The following is a 15,697-nucleotide window of genomic DNA, read 5'->3' as shown; positions in this document are numbered from 1 at the left end:
TATCTGGGGGCCAAAGGGAAACATCCATGGTAGAGTCTGAGCAGAGAAGTACTGTGGTCTGGGCTTGCTCAGAGGAGACTGCACGGCAGCGGGTGGTGTAGAGAGGAAGCGGGAGGACCATTTAGGAAGCACTGCACTCACCCAGGCGAGAGGTGCCGCTGCCTGAGCCGAGGTGTCGGCAGTGCCAGTGCGGGTGGGGAGAGGAGGGTGCATCTGGGTAGAACCAGCAGGACACGGTGGTGTCGGAGGCCCGAGTGACAGAGCAGGGGAGGTTGAGAAGGGTGGTGCCCAGGCATCCGGCCTGGCCCAGTCTGTGGATGAAGGTGGTGGTGCTGTTGCCGAGATGGGGAGCACTGGGAGAGAGGAGCAGGATACACTTGGAAACAAATGCAGCACTGCCAGTGAGGAGAAAGGTATGATTTGGAGGGGGCTAGACTTGAAAAGCTCATCCTCTCACAGAGTTAACAGAAAGCGAGAGATAATTAGACATTGGCAGAAACTCTGCTTTGATCTGTCCCGTGGAACCAGGAAGTTTTGGTGGAACTCGGAGGAAGGCCCACAGAGGTGGCATTTAGCACCAGGTCCTAGGGCCTGGATAAGTGCCCAACTTCTTTTAAGATCCCTTGCCGTGCACCCGTGCCGCTCACAATGCTAGGAATGCCTGGGTCATTTATTGTCAGCTGAGAACAGGGCTCATTTGTGTCTGAACCCCAGGAGCCTGCAGGGCCCCATTGCATTTGGGAACGTGGACTCTCTCTTTAGCTTAGGAGAAGCTAGTTTGGGGAGAGAAATTCTCTAGCGTAGGCAGGGAGCCAGCTTACACAGCTGTCTTGGGATGTAGATGACTGGGACTCCAGGGAGTGAGGAAGGGTAAAGATATAGGTGGTCCCCGAAAGAGGGGTGTGTGTGTGTGTGTGTGTGTGTGTGTGTGTGTGTGTGGGTGTGAAGCGGGGTGGGGCTGGAAGGCTGCGCTGCATAATCCTGGGGCCGAGGTAGGCTGGCCGTTTACTCGGTCATCTTGCGTATACCCGCTGGTCATGTGCCAGGGCTGAAGCTTCTCAGGCAAAGCAGTCTGGTGGCACTTACAGTTTGATGGGGGAGAAGGACTTGTCGCCAGATCATGATAATAAAGTCCTGCAAAAATAGAGCAATGCATAGAGGTGAGATTATGGCATGTAAATAGCTTAGGTTCCCAAATTGCACAAGTACAGGATGAGAAAGATAATTTCTAGAAAAAGACTTAGGGACTTAATTAATAATCAGAGTAAATATATGCACTGTTCAAAGCCCTTGATATATTTTTATCTCATTTAATCCTCATAATGACCCTATAGGTGGGTTCTAACATAATCCCTCTTTTACGGAGAAGGAAACAGACTCAGGTGCATTGGCTTGGTCAACGTACATAGTTAACTGAAGGACCATTTTGTCTAACTCCGGGATCCTGAACCACAGCTTTGAAGTTGATTGTAAGCTGAATTCAGTCATGCAATAGGGTTACCTTAAATGCTAATTTGATTTTAGGCTGGATTAATAGAGGCATGATAGAGCTTCGGAAAGAGCTTGTCTGAATGTCTAATTCTGGATCTCATGCTGTCAGAAGGAGTAGGGTTCATTTGGAGTAGATCAGGGAGGGGGTGAGGGAGCTGGACGCCTTGGTCTCAGGAAGAGCTGGAGGAAAGGGGGTGTATGCTTATAGAAGACTTGAGGGGCCCCAGATCACTGTTTTCAAGTCTCCAAGGAGCCATTGGGAAACAGGGTGACAGATGTGTCCTGGGTAACCACAGAGGCAGAGCTAGGACCAGTAAGTATAAGGCATAGAGGAAGAGATTTTAGCACATCCTAATGACGATTTTTTTTAACCAGCCGAACTCTCCAACAGAAGGTCTTGAAACCTTGGCAGAAAGCAAATGTCCCTTTGTTGTAGACATGCAAGTAGGGGACAATGTGATGCTAGTAGTGGGGGCTGGGAAGGAGTGAAAGCTTTTGATTTGACCAGATGACCCTGAGCCCTTGACACTGAGAGTCTTGGCTCTTTATTTACAGGTGGTGCTGATACCCAGCCTTCTGTCTTCTGCCTTGGTCCCAGGACCTCTCCCTGGAACAGCCCTCTTCAGCTTCGCAGACCTGCAAGGTAGGTAGAACAGTGCAAACACCCTTCGCGTCCCCCTAAACCCTCTCAGGGGAGTCTGGAAAGGACAATGGAAGCAGTTGCTGGTCGCCACAGTGGATTCGAAGGTAGTTTCTGCAGTTTTTCTAGTAAAGCTCAGAGTACGTTTCTGCCTGTTACCTCATTTGTTTCTCACCCTCCCTTGAGAGGGCGGCTAGGCATTGGGGATCCTGTGGGGAAGAGGCCAGGACTGGGCTGGGTGCCAGGGTGCCTGGGTCCCCACCTAGCCGGGCTGCTTGCTGGCTGTGTGACTATAGGTCAGTTGCTTTTCCTGTCAAGGCCTCTGTTAGTTCTTCTGTAAGGGAGCGGAGTCCCGGTGAGGAGGAGGTGGAGGAATTCTCCCTGCGGGCTTTGGAAAGGTGAGGAAAGCTGGGGTGTGGCTGCCAAGTCTGGCCTGTTGACTGTAGGAGGAGTACCTGAGGAGTGTGAGTCATGGGGCAGGTGGATGAGTCATACCCACCTGAGGACGACCGGCAGAGTGGGGCCCACCTGACTATCAAATTCACAGGTGACCTGGATTCACAGGTGACCGAGATGCAGGGGGTGAGGTGCAGAGTCCTGGGCTACAAGCAGGAAGGAGACTTTGGTTATGGCCCATCTTGGGCCTTGGTTTCTCTGCCTATAAAATGGGTGTGTCGGTCTCCCCAACACCCACCTAACAAGTTGCTGTGAGGACTGCACAAGCTCGTAGGTGCCAAAGGACTTTGTGAGCTGTGAAGCAGGAAGGATCACTGCTAGGGGACCCTTCCACCGTCAGCACAGAAGCGACTTTCTAATAGAACTGTGCAGAGAGCCCGGAAGACACCCCTCCAGCTCATGACATCACTTTGGTTGCCAAAAAGAGAAGGGGCCGAATGCCTTCGGGGCTTACTCATCCACTGTGCCCGGCTGGTTTCCAGGGGTGACACGATCAGTCAGAGCTGATCCTCTTTTCCAAAGCTTAGCTGAAAGGGCCTTCCGATGGTCTCCAGAATGCTTTGTCTTCAAAGCCAGAATTCCTAGAAGGCCCCTTGGACCTACAGAGGGGACTTGTCCCACTTCAGCCGCAGCCCATGCGTTCTGCTGCCGAAGGGGCAGCCTTCATGCCGCCCAGGCGGGAGCGATGGGGGCCGGTCTTCGTTCTTAAGCCCCAGCTTTTGGAATTGAGCCCTGACCACTCCAGCTCCCAAGGCCGAATCTCCTCGAAGTGATCCGTCACCCAAAAGAGTGTCAGGCTCTGTCGATGCTTCTGGTAACAATGACCCAGGGACCTGTCTTCCGCCCTCCTCATTTGTGCAGACCCTGCAGGGCCAGGCTGATTCAGGCCCAGCCGAGTGCCTGTTAAGTAAGCTTGGCTTGCCCCCCACTGCACTGTGCCCACCTCACACCCACCTCCACCGAACTCGGGCGAAACCAAGGAGGCCCCAGTGAGCTCCTGCTTGTCAAACTCCAGGGGCGTTGCCTCAGAGCTCCATGCGCCACCTCTCAGGGGCAGCAGATACCTTCTTCTAGAAGCTCTCTGCTCCTTGCTTCTGGGAGGCCGCACCATCCAGTTGACCTCTGACTTCTCTGATCTTCTTCGGGCCTTGTTTTTCTGCTTCTCACGTTCACCAGGATTCTGACTCCCTTCTTAAGTCTTGAGTTAAATCTGTAGGCTCCCTTGCTCATTGACTCATTCATTCATTTATTCATGGGTGCATTTGCTTGACAGACATTTAGGCCCAGAACTGGGTGTCATAGAACAAGTTTTCCCATCCCTCATGGTCTTACAGTCCTGGGCCTTGCAGTAACTTATTACCCACTTAACAGATTCATTCTTTTTTCAGCTGTGAAGGAAACCACCAGAGTTGTGAGAGCATCTGGGATCGGGTGGGTGTGATGGGGGTTCTGTCAGGACAGATGAGGGAGGCCTCCCGGAAAAAAACGCTGAGACCTGAAGAAGGAACAGAAGGTGGCTGGGAGAGCAGGGAAGGGAGCCCCCAGGCAGAAGGAATGGCGTGTGTGAGGCTCTGAGGCAGGATGCCGCATGCGGACTTGCTGAGGGACTGAAAGGAGGGAGAAGGGCTCGGAGACAGGACGGCACCTCGGTCATGGACGGGCACCTCGGTCATGGATGGCACCTTGGTCATGCGAGCCCGTGCTCAGAGTTTGGATTTTATCCTAGGCCACTGGGGAGCTCCTGGAAGTTTTAAAGCAAGGGAGAGATTTGCCCAGTCTGGTAAACCCCAAGGGTGTAATGTCTGCTTCTTCCACACCGTGGCGTCCTGACGCTGTGCCTCAGCGCAAGGCTTGGTCTTGGGCAGTCCTCAGAATGCTTCCCTTCTGTTGCTGAACATGGAGAGGGGAGGAGAGCCAGACCCACCCCGCCCTCGGAGATCCAGAATTATGGTGGCTGAGCCTGGAGTGAATTGTGATAAGTGCCAGGGGCTCCAGGAGCCAAAGAAGCCTTTTCCTCCACTGAGTCAGGAGCTAGGCTGAGAGGGTGCATGGGGCATTCCAGACAAGGGGGTCGAGCGTGCCAAGGCTTAACCTCCTGGAGCTGCTGTGCTTGGGGCTAGTGAGCAGTGCGGCTGAAGCGGGGGTGTGGGGTCGAGGTGGGGAGTGGCAGGAGATGACAGGGAGAGCTGCGAGAGGCACTGACTGCCACTTCTTGATACTGTGAGTGCCAGGGAACCACGGACAGCTCTTGAGCAGAGTAGCTTGATTTGTAGGATTCGAGAGAGGAGGGTGGGTCAGAGGGGGCCGTGCTATAAGCTGGTTGGAGAGCATGAGTATAGCTGGGTAAAGCTTTGTCACTCCTACCTGCCTACGTACGCACACGCAGTAAAGTACTCTGCACCCCTTTCTGTCCCCTGCCCTTGCTGGGTTATTCCCCCATTGACTGGCTCACGAGAGCCGCCCAGCACCATTTCACTGCGGCACTAAAGTCTGGTTATTCCCTGGGCTCCAGAAGCAAACAGGGCTGCGCCTGAAGCATCACTCTGGCCCTGACTTGCTGTGTGGTCCTCGACACTTCTCGTAACCCTCTCAGCCTCAGTTTCCTCATCTGTGAAATGGGAGTGATTGTAGAGTTGTTGAGGATTACGTGATGAGGAAGCGAAGTCCTAAGCACACGCCTGGTGCGTTGGGATGGCCCAGGTGTCTTTATTTTCCTGTGAGTTGGTTACAGCCAGGCCATGTTGTAATCCACCCCGTGGGGAGTCCTTCTCTCTGCAGCCATAAATCTGTTATTTGAACTGAAAACAAGATGTTCCGGGCAGCCCCAAAGGAGGCCTCTAGTGGGACTCTGAGGGGTTTGGCAATGCCCACGGGGGTCTGCCACAGGGCTGGGCGAGATCTCATTTGTCTCTTTAGCTCCAGTGCTTAGCACAAGGCTGGCCTATCACGCTTCTCATCAATACTAAACAAAACAGTTTCAAATAAAAAAAAAAAAGTCATAGACCTTGAGCATCATCTCATCAGCACCTTCCTCTGATGGCTGAAGAATCTGGGGCCCAGGGAGGGACAGTGACCCACCCAAGGTCACCCAGCCCTTAAGTGGCAGGGCTTGGACCTGCCCATTTCTCCCTGGCTCAAATATTTATTGCAATTCCAATTTTTAAAAAATGCCAGTAATTAAAATTTCAAGTTAACTGAGAACGAGATAACGACGGAATGGGTATTTTGGGTGTGGGAGCTCCCAGACAATTCCAGAGAGCATCCTGGCTACAAACGCCCTAAGTCAGGGTTCCCCAACCCCTGAGACACGGACCGGTACTGGTCCATGGCCTATTAGGAACTCGGCAGGAGGTGAGCGGTGGGCAAAGCTTCACCTGTATCTGCAGCCGCTCCCCAGCACCAGCATCACCGCCTCAGCTCCACCTAAGATCATCAGGCCTTAGATTCTCATGGGAGCACTGATCTCTGGTGCCAAAAAGGTTGGGGACCGCTGCTCTAAGGGTATCATCCGGCCTCTGTAGTTTTCATTTGGGGAAACTGAGACCCACAGAGAGGTAGTAGCTCACTCAGGGTCCCCAGAGAGTGGGAAGCGGAGAAGGACAAGGCCCACTTTCAGTAATAAGCACTAGGTGGGTGGCTCTTCCCCTAGCCCACTGCCTCATGTTTAAAGAAAGTGAATTAGAGTGTGAACAATAGTTTCCTGAGGAAGTTTTGGTTTTTAATTGTGTCAAGGAGAAGGACCATTTCCGGAACTGTGCGTACCCACATGACGTCTGTGGAGTTGGGCCTGGCACAGCTATTTCAGACTCAGCCACAGGGCCCTATTTATAGGCCAATGTGATTAAGTTGATGTGGTCAGGAGAGGCCTGCCTACCCTCTGCTCAGCCCAGCTATGGCCGAGGAAGAGGCCCTCGGGGGCGATTCCGACCCATGGGTGAGTAGCAAGGGATCTGGGGTTGTCCCTGAAGCCTGCTCGTAGGAGAGGCTCCAGGGAGGCCTTCAGGGAAGACCCCGTCTCCCTGCTTCAAAATCCTCTGCTGCCTCTAATCAGTCCAGGACTCCCAGCATAGGCGCCTCCCCCAGCCTCGTGTGTGCGGTCTGCTCTGCAGGCACACCTCCCCGGTATCTGCACTTCCCTGTTCGGGCCACACCTCTGAGCCTTTACTTTTGCCGTTCCTTCCACCTGACTTGCCTGTTCCTAGTTCACCAAAAACAAACCTCCATTCATCCTCTAAGGCTCTGCTCCCATGCTCCTCCTTGGTGGCTTGTCGTGTCCTGGGCGCTCTCTGCTTTGTGCGCCCTCTGCCCAGAGCCTCTAGAGCAATCACTCGAGTTCATGTGTGCTGCCCACTGGGCCTGACATTGAGGGAGAAAAGGAGAGGCATTTGCGGTGGAGCACCTACTGTGGCCATGTACTTTCCGTGTGTGGTAAGACACGATCTGCATGCCACTCCACATCGTAGGTGTGTTTCAAGGTGCATAGGAGTGAGAGTAAGTCTTGGAAGTCAGATAGCCCTGGAGTCACACTCTGCCCTGCACTTCCTAACAGTGCGACCTTGGGCTGAACCTCTCTGAGCCTCAGTTTCCCTGTCTGTAAAATGGGACTGATGGTACCTATGGGTTTTGAGGAAGCCTTATCAACAGGAGAGCTTATAAGTATTTATGTTGCCTGGTCCATAGGAGCTTTTATGTGCAATGGTAGGTGTTATTTACAGGTGAGGGAAACTGAGGTTCAGTACAGGGCAGCACCTTCTCTAGGGCCCCACCCGAGAGAGCTGCCTAGAGGAGAGAGCAGGTCTTGGTCCTGGCCTCCAACTCCACCCCATGTTCTCTTCCCTCCCCCTCTCCTAGCCCCCTGGGCCTATTCTGTTCCCCAGATCTGGAGAAGCTTTGTTTGGAGATTGTTTTTCCTAAGAAGTTTCTCCTGTGATGCCACGGGATGACTCAGAGCCCTGAGTCACCAGGAGGCTGAGGGCCAGGGAGGAACAGGGACGGAGGAGGGAGGGAAAGGAGGGAAGGAACAATCAAGGGGATCCCAGTTCCAGCGCTGGCTCTCACGCTGCTCGATCAGCTAGGTCTGGCAAGTCCCCTGTCCTGCCTAGCCTCGGTTTCCCCAAGCGCAAAGAGATGATGGGCTTTGATAAGTTGTTTCTAGTCCTGGCTGAGCCTCAAAATCCCCGGTTGCCGGCGCCACCCTGACCTGCAGACTCAGAGTCTGGGTGTGGAGCCTGGGACTCCGTGTTTTCTGGAGGTCCCCAGGTGGTTCTCTTTTACACCTGGTCTGCAGAGGTGTTGGGGAACAGAGCCGCTCAGGGCTACTCCCTGCTGGGCCTCAGAGCTGTTGCTTAGCCGCTGCTCCACCATCTCCATCCACTATCTCGCAGAAAGTCACTTCTCTTGCTGAATGCTTTGGCGGGGCCGTGCACTGGAAATGCATGGGCTTTTTCCCCTCTCTTTTAAACAGCTTTATTGTAGTACAATTTGCATATATTGCAGAAGTAAATTTATATGTAACTTACATAGATATAATTCACCTGGTTTAAGTAATTCAATGATTTTAACAAACTTATAGTTATGCCTCCTTTACCACGATCCGGTTTGAGAACATTTTCATCACCCCTAAAAGATGCCTGTGCCTGCTTGTTGGCCATCTCCACACTCACCCCGTAGCCCGCCACTAATCTTCTCTCTGTCTTTCTGAATGCCCAGACCTGTGGGCACCTTCCAGCTTCTCTCTTTCTGGCTGTGTGACCTCATGCAGGTTATTGCCCCTCTCTGAGCCTTGGATTTCTCCCCTGTAGGGGAGGGGACAATCATATCCTCCTATAGCTGATTGTTTGAATCTCACCAATGTGATATTGTCTCATGCATATTAGAAACTGGGATGTGGGAGCCTGGCCTGTGGTACAGGAGGCATAGACCAGATACTCGGGTACAGTGGTTATGATACGAGCAAACATTTTACAGATACTCTGTGCCAGGCACTGGGCTGAGCACCTGAAATGCATTATCTCTTTTAATCCCCACAACAACTCCTATCATATGGGTGTTAATATCATTTCTATTTTATAGTTGGAGAAACCGAGGCATTGGGAAGGGAGGTCACTTTTCCCAGGTTGCATAGGTAACGGTAGGTAGAGTTTAGAAACTGTCCCAGAGTCTGCTTAGCCACCGTGCTACAGATGAGAATCATGGCTTGAGTGACACCATTTATGGATCCGGGACAAGGTCTATGGCACACACTTTCAAGGGGCAGGACCTGATAACGGTGGACATGGGATTCCAAGGATCGTATGTAGTACAGAGTGCAGCATGCAACAGATGTGACCTAGTGCATGGAGCACGATCCAAGGTGTAAGTGACCTGGGACGCAGTACATGGAACATACATCGGGGTACACATGCAGGACAAGGTGTGAGGAACACAGGGCTTGGTGTGGAGCACAGAGAGAATGGCGTATGTGACACTGGGCATGGTACAAAGTATATGATGCAGGGACAGTACCCAGGATATAGAGCTTGAGATTCAGCGAGGGGCACCGGGGGACCCTTTTCATGTCAGCGCCTGGGGCCCCAGCATGCAGCAGCAGGAACCAATTTTCTCCTTTCACAAAGGCCTCTCTCTGTTTTGCTTCCTCCTCCCTGTCTCTTCGGATGCCAGAGAGTAGGCGTGTCCCAGAGGAGAGGGGCCCAGAGTACCCCCCAAGACCCCACCAGCTCAGACAAGGGTCAAAGCTTGGGGCCAAGTCCATGGCTCAGGAAGAGCCTGCCGGGCCCCCAGATCCCGTCTCAGAGGCGGCTGTGAGCACCAGTGTTGGCTGGGCTGACGCCGGGGTAATTTTCCTATAAGCCGTCCTCCCTCCCTCCCTCTGCTGGCTGTGAGCGGCTGCATTCCAGTGGTTAGGGGAGAGTCAGCACTGCGGCTGGGGTGGGAGTGGGGAGGGTGGGTGGAGGTGAATATAGGAGGCAGAAATTAGCAGGCTGGCGGTTCAGTTCGTCAGCCCTCCTGGCACTTGTCACTTACTCCCTTATCTTGTCTCATCTGCACAAGAGCCCCCAGTGGCCTAATGAGACTGAGGCTCAGAGAGGCTAAGAGCTTGTCCACGATCACATGGAGTCAGAGGCAGAGCTGAGGCTAGACCCCAGCTCTCTTGGAGGCAGGAAATTGAAGATGTAGCAGGGTTAGATGGTGCAGAAGATGTTGTTGCGGGGGTCAGCAAGTGATGAGGCCGCAAGAGCATGGGGCACCAGATCGTGGGGGGCCTTAAGCGCCAAGCGGCTTTTGGTCTGCACTGGGGGCCATGGAAGGGTCTTAAGTAGGGAATGATGCAATCTCTCTGGGTAATGGGAGCATCGAAGGTAGTGAGGAAGCTGGTACAGTGGTTCCAGAGGAAAAATGGGGACCCTGAACCAGGACAGCAGCTGGATTGTGAGGGTGGGGAGTGGGTATTTTATAGGGGACAAGTCGGGTCGAGCACCCCAGCTCTGGCCTCAGCCCTTATGTCCTATCCTGGTAGGAGGGCTGTGGGGAGGCCCTGCCTCTAAGAGTGTCCCAGAGGGTTCCTGAAGCCCCCAGAGGGATAGGTACCGGAGGAGGATGCTGATGGCTGGTGTCTGGACGAGGGGAGGCCGGGAGCACACCTGGGGAGAGAAGACAGCATTGTTCTGGTTCCTTCTTGCATGCCAGGCGCTGTGTTTTCTGTGCTGGATCCTGTTTAATTCTTCCAGCTGGTTACAATTTTCCTCTGTGCTGGGAAAGGAACAAAAGCTTTCCAGTCCCAGACTTCTGTTTATGTTTAAGAGAGGAAAGTCTTTTATTAAAATGAAAAGGATTAGTAACAATGAACATACCTTTGAATCTCTGGAAGTTCTATTGTATTTAAGAGCTCGAGGTAGATTTCAAAGAATCTCTAATCATGAGGTAGTATTTGGAGTTTTTCCATAACATATTTTTACTAGTATCGAGTTCTAGCAGGCCTATGACACAGTCTGGCTTAGAGACATTGTCACTTTCCCAGAGTTACCCAGGTGGTAGGTAGTATGGTTGGGATCGAATGGTGACTCGAGCCTTTGTTCTTTTGGGTGGGGGCAGACCAGAGGAGAGGGGAAGGCGTCATCAGGAGAGACTCATGGCAGGGGTGGGAGGCAAGGCGGCCTCCTTAGGTGCTGGCTCGAGGCCCTCTCCTGAGATGCTTCCTCATCCCTGGCATCAGCCACCACCCTGGGTCTGGCTGGGACCCCCAGCCTTCCCCTGCTTTGGATGCAGAGAAACAGAGGTAGAGGTCAAGGGTAGGTATGGGGGCCAGTGAGCTTTATGTGTGCAAGGCCTGGACACATTCTGGGGGCTCATCTTTGGATATTATGATTATTGAGCACCTGCTGTTTGCCAAGCACAGGGCCCAGAGCTCTTTCAATCCTCCCAGACCCACTATGGGGTGGGAATCATCACCCCATTTTACAGAGGAGGAAAGTGAAGTGCCATAGGAGGGCCCCTTGCCCAGTTCCACCACCCCACCATGGTAGGGATTTGCGCTCTGTCCAGACTCACCCCAGACATTCCTTGTACTCTCTTGGCCAGAAGGTCATGTATCCCTCACCCCACTGGTTATTCTTGGCATCCTGAGTTCATGGAGCCTTGGGCCCTGCTCCTGGGGGAAGGAAACTGGAAGTTTAAAACATTTATTGTATGCCAGGCATGGTCCTAGGATCTTCCACATTTATAGTCTCATTCAATCCTTTCTGTTCTCCTTTGAGAAAGGCATTTTTACCCCAAGTTCACACATAAGCAACTTGAGTCTCAGAGAGAGAGAGAGAGAGAAAATTACCCAAGCCCCCAGCTAACAGTAATCCTAGCTTCCTTTCTAGGTGCATACTCTGTGCCCAACACTGTGCAAAGCCCCAGATACATTTTAAATTCCCACAATAACCCTAGGGAGAGGTATAATCCTTGTGTTACAGATGAAGAAATGGAGGCTCAGAGAGCAGAAGCAGCTCGCTCAAACCACACAGTTCGGAACTGGTAGGTCAGGGATTTAAACCCAGATTTTTCCTGTCAGGGGCTCTTTCCAGTCATGTACATTGTTTTTCTCCCTCTTGGAAAGCCATGCGCTCTATGGAGCAGGGAGCTGCCTCCTGTGGCTCCTGCTCATAGCGGCTCTGGCTGGGGCATCCAAGGCCCTGCCTTCACGGGAGGTTTGCAACTGGAGACCTGTCTTTCTGCTGATCCTGCGGCCACAGTGCTTATAGTTAGGCCTCTCCGTCTTGCTGCTGATTTGTTTATGCCTAGGCTTCTGTATCGGTGGGCTGCGGGGTGCCAAGGGGGCCTAGGGTACTGTTGTTTGCAGCTATTTGCAGCCCAGATGCTGGCCCACCAAGCTTCCCAGGACCAGCTCCTTCCCCAGGGAAGGGGAGACAGGCTGTGAAGTAGGCCCTGGCAGGCAGGGCGCTGGGCTTGCAACCATGGCCAAATCTGGCTGCTTCCAGGTCACGGGGTCAGGAAGTGGCAGGGCTTGGCCCCCTCTGAATGTCCTGTCCTGGCTCTCAGCACTAGGTGGGGTTGCCTCCAAAAGCTGGGAAAGGGCCAGTGGCTTCGGTCCCTGGGATAGTTGGCCTCCTGAAGGTGGTTTCAGCCACGCCCCACTGGCTGTCTCCCCAGCAGCTGTCCACACCCAGGATTGACTAGGCCAATGCAGAGATCCAGCTGGCCCTTACAGGGGAGCCCTGTCATGTCATGGAGAATGGCCTCAGCTCTGGCCTGGCTGCCAAGAAACCTGGGTTCTAGGTCTGCTCTGCCAAAGACCTGCTATGTGACTCTGGGAAGTCATACTCCTGTTCTTGGTGTCACCATCTATAAAGAGAGAATGGACGAAAGAACATCGCTGTAAACGAGTTCTCCTCTGCAGTGCATTCCAACGGTCTCACCCCAGGGCTCCCCGTTGCTCTGCAACTGGGCACCACTATCCCTCTTTACAAATGAACGACCCAAGTCCCCGAGAGGGAAAGTAACTTGATCCAGGTGACACAGCCCAGACCCGAACTCAGGAAGCTCCCTGTGCAGTCTGTGACCTTTCTCCTGCCCCATTACTGCTGAACGAGGGCCGCTGCAAAAAAAAAAAAAGACAATTCATAGAGAAGGGTGCTAACTTTTGAGGAGCTCCTACTGTGTGTCAGGCCTTGGGCCTCCTCACTGCTCAGCATCATTCTAGATTTATAGACAAGGAAACTGAGGCTCTGATCAAGAAACAGAGCCACCCAAATTCTAAAATATGTGTTCTTTCAAGTCCACAGGGCTCTCCAGACCTCCCTGCAGGCCTTCCCAGCTTCACTGCGTTTTGTAACTTGCTTCTCTGTTTACTGACCATTGTCCCAGTTAGCAAAATCCTGGGCCAGAGGGGAGGGTGTTCCCAGGAGGACCCAGAGAACAGCAGTGAGCCAGAAAGCAAAATAGCTCCCGGAGAGGGCTTCCCAGGAGTGGCCGGCTGCTGGGAAATCAAGAACAACAATGTTTGGGGTGAAGAGAAAAGAACAGGGCGGGGTCTTCTAGGCCAGCCAAGGCATTTTGTACATTGTGGCCAGGGGCGGAGGGTGAGGCTGCCTTGTCCAGTCTCTGGGAGCTGCCCTGGGAGGCCCAGAGAGACACGGAGACTAGCCTAAGGTCACAGAGGGGGCAGGGTCGGAGCTGGTTGTGGGGGTCCTGGGTGCAACTATAGAGCGGAGACATGGGCTGTACAGCTTCTTACTGTGGCAGACACTGAAAAGCTGCCTACTCTGTGCGTGGCACTAGGCAGGAGCCAGGAACTCCCAAGATCAGAGAAGGGCAGGGACAGGGACGTGCTCACAAGGCGAGTGGTAGCAGAGCCAGGCTGCCTCCCAAGTCATATAAACCATGCCTGACCTGAGTGCCTACGCGTGGCATAGTGGCAAAGCTGCTGGGCCATCTTCCACTCAGTGGCCATAGCCTAGGGGTCTTCCTAGGACACGTCTTCATCCTGGCTGCTCATGCAGGTGTGTGGAGGGCTGGAGGGCTTTCCCGGTGCAGCCCCCTCCTCCAGCCCGGGAGGTGTGGTGGGGTCGGCTGCCCCAGAGACTCCTTCTACTTGACGTGGCTTGGGCTTGACTGGCTTAGCAACTGCAACCCTTTACCTGGAAAGCACACTGTTGCTCCCTGCCCAGGCCAGATGGCACCAGGGGGCCCTGTTTGATCTCCCCAGACAGATCTCGGGGACTGGAGCCAGCCACACTTGTGTTTGAATCTCAGCAATGCCTCTTTCCAGCTGAGTGACCCTGAGCAAGTGACGAACTTCCCTGGGTCTCAGTTTCCCCATCTATAAAGTGGGAACTTTAATGCCTGTTTCCCCTGGTCACTATGAGGAGACTTAGTCTTGGACCTCCTTCTCCTTCCCTCCCTCTTTTCTCCCAGAGATGTCTGGGCCCAGGGGAGAGTCGGCATGCTACCACTGGGGGTGGCAACGCCGCCTCCTGCAGGTCACGGGCCCTGGACAGTCAGATTCAGAAGGACCTGTAGAAGTGACCTGGTCCAGTGCCATTGTACAGATAGGAACCTTGTGGGAAAGTATCTGGGAATGCCGGAGCTGGGGACAGCAGAGGGACCTACCCCATCTTCTGCAGTGGAGACCCTCAGGCCCAGAAAGGGGCAGTGACTTGCCCCAAATCACCCAGGTCGTCAGTGTTAGAGCCAGGCCTAGCACTGGGGCATCTTCCTTTCCATCCAGGGATCCTTCTGTTGCACCCAGATCCTCCCACTCTCCTGAACTCATACACCCTCTTCCAGGCGGGGAGCAGCATAAGACCGTGTTGCCCCATCGCAGGCTGCACACATCACTGCCCTGCAGTGAGAGTTTCCTGGCTGTGGGCTCTGCAAGGGTAGGGGCCAGGGCCCATTCACCACCTCTAGTGCCAAGGGCCCGGGCTCCAGTGCGGCAGCGGGCAAAGCTGCTGGGCCTTTCCGATCATTAACCTGAGGGCCAGGGGCACTGGGCTGGTCAACAGACCCTGCGGCCCAAGGCCAAGCCACCATGGCCCTCTGTTAATCACCAACCGGGGAGGTCAGGGCCACACTCTTCCAAGAAGGAGCTGCTCAGCTGGGCCGGTTGCCAGCTCAGGTTCACTCTGGGGGCTGGGATGACAAGGGAATTTCTTCTTCCTATTTATCCATTGTCCATATAGCAGCCAGCGCTCTGTATTTTTAAAAGATATTATTTCTAGATCAGTGTTTGATTAAAAAACAACTACATCGGATACATACTTGTAAATGGTTTCAAACCCTACAGCAAGCTTTTTTTAAAGTAAGTCTATTCAGGTACAATTTACATACTATAACCATTCACCCATTGTAAGTGTACAGCATGCTGATTTTTAGCAAATTTTTAGGTTATGTAATTAATCATCACCATGATCCAGTGTTGGAACGTGTTCATCACCCTGAAGTGTTTCCTCCTGCTGACTACAGTGATCTAGGGCTCACTGCGGCCTCAGGCAGCCAGGCAGTGTTTGAGAGGGAAATTCTCCTCTTTGATCCTTTTCAAGCAAGCCACCTTAACAGTTCGCTGTTTGTCCTGCGTGACTTTTTAAGGATGTATACAAAAACAGACACTCTTATTAAAAAAAAAAAAAAAAAAGAGGAGCCATGCTATCGTTGTACAATTTGCTTTTTGCCCTCGGAGATCTCTCTGGGCTGATTGAGTGCCTACTATGTGCCAGGCACAGTCAGATCTGGCTCATTCTGTTTTCACAGCTTCAGAGTAGTCCATTGTATGGCAGCTCCGTAATTTATTTAACCAGGACACTTGGGTCCTTTCCAGTTTTCTTCAAACAATGCTTCAGTGAACATCCTCGCGCGTATATTTTTGTGTTCCTTTGTAAATAATTCTGAAGGAAGTGGATCCGTTGTTGCATTGTGTGTTTTGAATTTGGACAATGAAATTGCTATCCAGAGGTGAAGTTGGTTTATACTTCCATCAAAGCGTATGATAACTGTGGAGTTTTTATAAGTCTCCAGATGCCTTGGGAGAGAGAAGAGCACTTTGAATTTAGGCCTGAGCTGGGCTCCGCAGGCCCAGGCCTAGACGCATAGCCTTGAGAACTCGGCATC

This window comes from Pteropus alecto, unplaced genomic scaffold (genome assembly GCF_000325575.1).
Source record: "Pteropus alecto unplaced genomic scaffold, ASM32557v1 scaffold226, whole genome shotgun sequence".
Lineage (NCBI taxonomy): Eukaryota > Metazoa > Chordata > Mammalia > Chiroptera > Pteropodidae > Pteropus > Pteropus alecto.
Note: the sequence above shows the minus strand (reverse complement) of the source record.